This window comes from Lytechinus variegatus, chromosome 9, assembly GCF_018143015.1.
Source record: "Lytechinus variegatus isolate NC3 chromosome 9, Lvar_3.0, whole genome shotgun sequence".
Taxonomy (NCBI): Eukaryota; Metazoa; Echinodermata; class Echinoidea; order Temnopleuroida; family Toxopneustidae; genus Lytechinus; species Lytechinus variegatus.
Genome location: NC_054748.1, coordinates 33,983,837 through 33,993,073, shown reverse-complemented (window position 1 = coordinate 33,993,073; position 9,237 = coordinate 33,983,837).

Here is a 9,237-nt window from a genome sequence, read left to right as displayed (position 1 = left end):
AGGGGAGTGTTTCATCAACATTTTTGTCTGACAAATTGTCAGATCTGACAACTTCCCTTCATTCTGATTGGCTGTGAGGCACTGTTACCATGATAGCTGTCGGATAAAACGGGACAAGTCCTTTCATGAAAACGCTCCCCAGATACGACTATTTACGTCCGGAATCGACATCTGAGAGATGTGACCTGGGCTCTGTAACACAAAGGTTTGCAGTGTATTGCAAATATGAAAGAACCGCACTGATTGGTCTTTGGTCAGTTTATTAAACCTAATGCGCGTGTAACATTGATATTGATTGGTCAGTTCATTTAGCGCTTGATTGCTAATCTTTGTTTGATGGAGCCCAGGGCTTGAACCTTGAACCTCCGCATCTGTTTGTAACTTTAACTGTGTGTAGCTTGGATTACAAGCGCACACCACAAAGTCCAGTTGTAGCAAATTGTGTCTGAGATCTTTGTTTCACACAGCAGTAAAAACATTCGCAATATTGAAAAACATCAAAAATTATTATTACAGCACAATGTTTGTTGCTATTAGTTATGCACATGATTTTATATGACAGGGCATCAATGCATTGATCTGAATTTAATCCAATTTTTGTATGAAAGATAAGTCATAGTTTGAATATTTGAACATCAGTAACCAGTTCCAATAGACATGTTTACAAAACATGGCTCCTGTTTTATGTGTACTTTTTATTTTTATACTTGTACATAAAATAACAAATGTACAAGTTTGTATTTTAAAAAAAGCACTGTTCAGCATCTTCTAAATGTGATTGCAAAATAGGCATATGTGCACTATGGAGGAAACGGGACCCAGAAGTTGTTCCCTTTTAACTGTAAACTAACAGTATACAAATAATGCATGTAAGCGCATGCATTATGCAGGGCCAAATGATGAACATTGTGCTAGAAGAGCTAATGGATATATCACACCGAGGTCCGCAGGACCGACCGCAATATATCCATTTGGCAAGTCAAGCACAGAGTTCATTATTGAGGTCCTCTATGCACAAGAATGCCTGCATTGTTTGTTTTATACAACCCCCTCGCTCCTCGTGTTACTGAGTTGCCTCGAATGCTATATTTGATCTAAATTCTAGATAATTCTAGATAACTCCAGAACTCGCACTATCCTGCACTTTGGCGTCAGAGTGCAGGATAGTGCATTTTGGATGCAATAGTGCAATTTGCTGAATATCATGTGATCCGATTTGGACCAATCAGATTACAGAAGATTCTTGGGAGTCATATAATACTGGCATGTAAGCCTATAAGATGTACATGTACTGTTGACTGAATCGTGTTTGAATATTTGGTGCAAGATTTGATTTATATCAGCACTGTAGAAGACTTTATTTCTGTAACATTCCATTAATCATGTGTTTAAATTCCATCTTGTGCTCATTATTGAAGAGGCTATTTATTTGTGAGGCTGACAGGATAATGGTATACAAATTGCAAATAGGCAATGCGATGTTACAAGATAGAGCATGAGTGGAAAGAAAGATGCTCTTTAACGTCACCATCTGAGAGATGTGGCCTGGGCTCTGTAACACAAAGTTTTATGATGAATTATAAATATGAAAGAACAGCACTGATTGGTCTTTGGTCAGTATTTTAAACCTGATGTGCGTGTAACATTAATATTGATTGGTCAGTGTGGTACAGCCGAGTTGAATGGACTTATCACTCTTTTTGGGACGTTGTGGCCCAGTGGATAAGTCTTCTGACTTTGAACAGAGGGTCGTGGGTTTGAATCCCAGCTATGGCGTAATTTCCTTCAGCAAGAAATTTATCTACATTGTTCTGCACTCGACCCAGGTGAGGTGAATGGGTACCCGGCAGGGTTAATTCCTTGAATGCACCGAGTGCTGAAAGGCAGCTCGAGCTAAAGTCGGGGTAATAATGATAACAATGCGCCTCAGAATAGAATATTTCTAGATAGATGGCACTTATGTAAATGCCTATTATTATTTTTCCGTGAAGAATATTTTCTATTTGTGTTGTATAATGACTTGTAAGTTACATACAAGTGATAATTGATTCTTCCAGCTTGAATCTGAAAAAAAACGAGGGTAGAATTTTCAAAACAAAAAGCAAAATCCTTTAATAGCAGCAATGTGTATTTAGCCAGTTGAACCTATGCATATCCTATTGTACATGCATTTTATTTACCTAGCACAATGAATTGAGTGTTATTTTGAAATCACCTATAAAATCATGTAATGGTACTCGTTGGATGATATATGTGCAATGGTATGAATGTTTTTCATTCAGCCTCTCGTTTGCTTGCATACAAGCTAAGTTAGTTGTACAACATTCTCATAATATATATTGAATAATTACAGTCTTTTACAGAATGGAAAAATTAATTTTCTTTGTAATTCTGTGATTTCCTCGATTATTATTATGTTGTGAAATGGGATGAAAAATATTTGAGTGTAGTATGATTTTAATGAATTATTTGGTAAATTTTCTGTCAGGAATATTGGAGAAGTAAACGTGAAACACAGCATTTCATAGACAACTGTGTAGTGAACTGTTGTTAAGTTTGATGCTGTAATTCGAACAGAACATAAATGGGGCATAACATGCTCATTACATGTATATAACAAGGGAATATTGGGACAGAAAGAAAGGGAAGAAATGAAGAGATAGAAAGAGAGAGGAAACCAAGATGGCAGTGGCCCATTTCTCAACATCTGGACTAGTTAGTCATATCTTTATCCACCAATCACGGAGTTAGTTCCGATCTTACTAAACCTGTTTCTCAAAAGGCTTCCTAACTAGAACACCTTGATATCGATACTATCGATAAAAAGAGCAGACGAGACGTAGCCATGGTCACAAAATAGCATAATTTTCAAAAAGAAAAATTACGACATAATTGCAAATATTGTGATGAATTGGGAAATACATCTTTTCAAAATAATAGCACAGGTAAATTATGCATCATACATATCTAGGCCATGAAGACTGGAGCAATCAATTGCTGATAAATTAAATTATGAATAATTTGTTTCATGACTAAAAAATCACATATGGACGTTGAGATGGGTACCCCCGGGATATTCAATTTTAATAGTTTACGAAAGTAAACCATAACGGTTTTCTTTGTAAAATGATAATTATACAGTATTTTATGATTCCGAACATTATCAAAATATAGTTTAACATAATTTCTTTAAATATTAGATACCGAATAATATGATTTGACGAATTCTATGCATAAATTAGAGATAGAATTTATCCAAATATTAATAGGGGTCTGAAAACAACGAATATGAGTTTAGATATGGTTGGCCTGACGTGGTAGAATCTTAATCGAATAAATTTTATTCTTTCAAAATGAATGTTTTTGTGGTGTTTTACCAAGAGTTTTTATATTTTCTTTGCATTACAGTTATCATTGAATGTATTATCCCACTTGTTTTTTGATGTAATTTCAACCTCTATGATTGATTACGTAAGGTTATAATTTTCAAATTTCTGGGCACTTTTGCACGTCGTAGTCTACCCACGTGATGCCACTACGTCACTTAGAAAGAAGTTGTGACAGGTTCGGAGGTGTCATAAATATTTAGTGAGGTTGTTTGTACCCGAACTTGGGAAAGAGGGCTTCATGAAACGGTTAGCGGACAAGTAGCTCACTATCTCCGATTTAGACCGGACATGATGGCTCAGTGGTAGAGCGTCCGCCTCATGAACGGGAGGTCGTGGGTTCGATCCTCGGCCGAGTCATACCAAAGACTTATAAAAATAGGACCTTCTGCCTTCTTGCTTGGCGCTCAGCATTTAGAATGGAGAAGGGTAATAATAACATATTATGTTATGCAGGGCCCGCTGGAAGAACAGCTTACAGCTGAGAGTGGCTACCCTGGGTAAATAAGAGTTATTATTATTATAGTCAAGAAGTAATACTTATGACGGTGTTGAGAAACGGGCACGCGGAAACGAATATATAAAAAGCAAATGAATAGTGGAGAGAGAGAGGATGAATGAGGAAAAGAGTGTCAAAAAGCGAGAGAATTGGAGGAGACAGAAAAAATATAAAGGAGGGGAAGATGTTGAAGGGAAAATATGGAAAAGAAGACCATTAGAAAGGGGCAGAATAAAAAAAATGGACGAAAAAACAAACTGGGCCTATATTGCAAGCCTTATACGCAGCTCAGAATTTTGCAATTTTCACTCGTGTATTTGAGAACAGGTACGTACTGTATTTCAATATATTGACATGGGCAATAAAGTTTGACAAACGCAGAATAATGTTGTTTTATCTAATAGTATTTACACTTCACATTATAAGCATGATATCACGAGCCGCGGAATGGGGGGGGGGGGGGTGAGCTTCAGTCCCTCACCCGTTTTTTTTATTTTTTTTTTAGAAAATTGTGTAAAAAACATTAAGAAATTACCAGCTGATTGTAAATTTTTGCATGGTCAGCCCCCCCCCCCACTTTCAGCTTAGCCTCCCCCATTCAAAACCAATCAGTGGCCCCTGAAAATGGTCATTTTTGTAGAGACCTATTAAGCTTGCTATGGTCAAGGAATTGTTCACATGTGAGTAACCCCCCCCCCAAAAAAAAAAATAAATCTAATAATGCATTAAAAATCTAAAATACCCTTGGACAATTTATCATATTTCATTAAATGGGTTGATAATTATGACAGCAACTCTTGCGACGTGATTACCATCGCAACGTTGAAAATGAAGCTTCCTGATTGGCTCTCACAATGAAAGTTAACATTTCAGCATGAGTTGCTCTCATGCATAGCAACTTTATATACATTTGCCACTCTCCACCCAGGTGTAGTAAATGGGTACCCGGTAGGAAGGAATTCATTGAATGCTCGTGTGCCTGATTAGGGTAGTCATACTCAAGCCGGGATAATTATATAGCACGCAGCGCTTCGCAACAATGTATTAAGCGCAATATAAATGTTGCATGTTATTTATTATCATTTTTTTAATGGGAATTTACTTTTGAACAGTATCGTATTTTAAAAAGAATAACCAGTTTCATTTGTATTAGATTATATTGATATATCCATTAGGATTGCATAGATATGGGCACGGTGGCTTAGTGGTAGAGTGCCTGCCTCATGAACGGGAGGTCGTGGGTTCGATCCCTGGCCGAGTCATACCAAAGACTTTTTTAATTCAGTTGTGAACTGCCGTTTTGCTAGGCGCTCAGCATTGAGAAAGAAGGAGAAAAGTAAGAACATAGAGTATGTTATGCAGACCTGTTGGTAGAGCAGTTTCGTAATTAAATTGGCTACCCTGGGTGAATAAATTATCATTATTGTTATTATTAGTATTATCATTATTGTCATTGATATTATTATTACTCTTATTATTATTACTATTATCTTATTACAATATTATTATCATTATTATTATCATCATCATTAGTATTATCATTATTATTATTATCATCATCATCATTATTATCATTATTATTGATATTATTATATATCCCTTTGCATTGCATACTGTTATTTAAACGATTTATCTTTATTTTTTCACTGTAACCATTTGGAATATTATTTTGGTTAAATCTCAATCTTTATTTGTGCATAACTGTTAGTAAAATCAATCCATATCAAATTACGACCCAGAAAATATTAAAAACAAAAAATATATATATATTTTCCTGAAGGTGACGTACTATTGTATTAGTGAAGTCTTCTTTTTGTTTGTTTATTCATTTACTTACCACTCGAGGGATGGAACACTCTGTAATGAGCAATGCTGTTTTTCACCTGAACAAAGTTCGGCAGAGATGTAGTAATCGCTTTTACTTTTGGTATGTTGGTCCGTTAGTCTGTTAGTCCGTCGGGCTCTAACAAAAATGTTAAAGTTTTTGCTCAACTTGCTGTCATTTCTTTATTTTGCATCAATTATGTTCAATCTTGGTACACAATTATCCTTGGCAATAACTCCATGATGAGAATGAAAAGGTCAAATGATATGTGGTCATGTTTATCCTTGTTTTTAAAGTTTTTGTTCAACTCTCATTTCTTCATTACTGCATCAATTGCGTTCACACTTGGTACATATTATGACCACTGTGTAATACTACTTGTGTGTCCATGAGGATAATTGGGACAAAGGTCATCTAGGGGTCAAAATGTCAAATGATATGAGGTCTTACATGTCCATCCTTTTTTCTTTTTTGGGTGTAATTTGCTCTCATTTCTTAATTTCAGCATCAATTTTGATCACACTTGAATAAGATGATCCGTTGGTAATACCAGGCGTGACCATCAGGATAATTAGGACAAAGGTCATCTAGGGGTCAAACGGTCAGGTGATATGAGGTCATGCGTGTCCATCCTTTTTTCAAGTTTTTTTGTGTAATTAATTTTGTTCTCATTTCTTTATGTCCGCATCGATTTTGATCACACTTGGTTCAAATGAGCATTGAGTAATGCCGTGCGTGTTTTATTCAGGATGATGGGGGTCAAAGATCATTGATGAATTTTCCTCAAACCTTTACCAATACATTTTTTTTTGACTGAATGCGAATTCGGCATGTTTTGGAACGTGCGTTATCGATCATAAGCTGAAGACACAATCGATCACACGTACAAGACACGCGGTGTTTACTGTAATCTGAATTGTTTAAATACAAATATAAATGCAAATTGTGGTTTAAGATTCGATGAATAACAAAAATTAGTTGCAATTTTAAGACTAAAGCAGCTTTAAATCCCAACATAGGCCAAGTTTGAAGTAAAGTTGCCATTTTTGAGGATAAACTGCCACTTATAAGTAATCTAATTTTTTGAAAAAAATATTACGATCCCACTAAATAGCAAAGTTTGGTATAATAAAATTAATTATTTTGGAGTGGGTTAATGTGTGAATGAAACCCACATATCGAACATGTATGGCGGTCGGATTCTATGTCAGGGGTAGAATGTCCGGGTGATGCTTGGGTTTGCATCAGAATCGAATCAGCTGCGAATTCATCTGATTCGCAGTTGATTCGGTTCCGGTGTACTAGGAACTAGACCCCTACATCGTTAATGGAGCCATCCGTATAGACGATTCTGCCCCGATTCGGGATGCTCCCGAGCAATGTTATTATACATAGGTATTTTTTCCCCGCGATTCTGATTCGGGAAGTTCCCGAATCAGAGACGAATAGGATCCGAATCTATCGAATTTACCCGAATCAGGCTATATTTGGTCCGAATTCCTTTGGGAGAATTCGGTTTTGATGTAACCCTACCATTCCTTTTTTTTATTTAGAATGATGTAAGCAGGTTTCAGAATCGAAAGTTCACCCTATACCAATTTAATGGGGTTATAAATTGATGATATTCTATAAAATTATAGAATCATTGTTTTCCCTTTTTTTTTCTCTAAATAAATCTCACAAGTAACAAAGGCAATGATTAGTTGAATGAGATACTATCACAACTGCCAATATAAACACCAAATGCTGATGTGAAATAATTTGTTTTTATACTGAAAGTACAAAAAAAATCATTTTTCTGAAAGGTGACATTTCATTGATTTTTGTTCAATTCACGATACATGAAAAGCTGGTGGCATATGATAAAATATAGATAACAAATCTGATAACTTTCAAATATTTGATGAATTTTCCTGAAACATAAAAAAATATTAAGATTATTTTTCTGCTGATTTTACAATAAAAAACATTTGTAAGGGTAAACTCCGAAACACAAAGATTAGCGATCAATTGCTAAATGGACTGACCAATCAAGATCGATGTTACACGCACGTTTAGCTCAAAATAATCAATAGGAACCAATCAGAAGTGTTCTCTCATATTTTCTATATATTGCTAATATTTGTGTTACGGAGCGCTCATTCAGCATGTTGCGAAGCGTGTGTTATCGATCATAAGGATAAATTGATCATCAGTACATGCTAGCAAAAATGTGCTCGCTAAACTCAAAATTGTTTAAAATCAGCAATAAGAATAAAAATTGTGGTCTAAAATTTAATTTTTTTTTAAATTTTATAATAGCACCTTTGACTTCCAAAAAGCAAATTTTAAAGTATCAATAGCATTATAGATCTAATAAAATATAATAAACTGCTACGTATGGATGACCTAAACTTATAAATATTATGGTACGCTACTGAATTAGCCTACTTGAAAATTATTTTTAAAAAAATTTGTCTTGGATTTTGATACACACGAAATCCATTTAGAAACGTACAAAAGAAAGTACTTTGATGATTGTCGTAAGTTTCTGCACGGCTTGTAAGCAAGACGAATGTTCATCAATAGACATTACAAACTTTCTCCCTTCTTCATGCACCCTTGCACGTCCAAACAAAAGAACCCCATAAAACTCCCGACTGTGGCCATGAAAAGTTTCATTCGGGCCACATTAGGGATGTACTCGAATGGAATTCGGTTGGATTCTGGGAGGCATTCAGCATATTCTGGGCAGTCAATTTTTGGCGATTCTGCTCTGATTCGGGATGCTCCCGAGCAATGTTATTATACATAGGTATGTTTTCCCCGCGATTCTGATTCGGGAAGTTCCCGAATCAGAGACGAATAGGATCCGAATCTATCGAATTTACCCGAATCAGGCTATATTTGGGCCGAATTCCTTTGGGAGAATTCGGTTTTGATGTAACCCTACCATTCCTTTTTTTATATTTAGAATGATGAAAGCAGGTTTCAGAATCGAAAGTTCACCCTATACCAATTTAATGGGGTTATAAATTGATGATATCTTATAAAATTATAGAATCATTGTTTTCCCTCTTTTTTTCTCTAAATAAATCTCACAAGTAACGAAGGCGATGATTAGTTGAATGAGATACTATCACAACTGCCAATATAAACACCAAATGCTGATGTGAAATAACTTGTTAATGTACTGAAGGTACCAAAAAAAAAAATTTTTTCTAAAAGGTTACATTTCATTGGGTTTTTTTTTAATTCATGATACATGAAAAGCTGCTGGCATATGATAAAAAAAAGATTAAAAATCTGATAACTTTCAAATGTTTGATGAATTTTCCTTAAACATTCAAATATATTAAGATTATTTTTCTGCTCATTTTACAATAAAACATTTGTAAGGGTAAACTCCGAAACACAAAGATTAGCGATCAATTGCTAAATGGACTGACCAATCAAGATAAATGTTACACGCACGTTTAGCTCAAAATAATCAATAGGAACCAATCAGAAGTGTTCTTTCATATTTTCTATATATTGCTAATATTTGT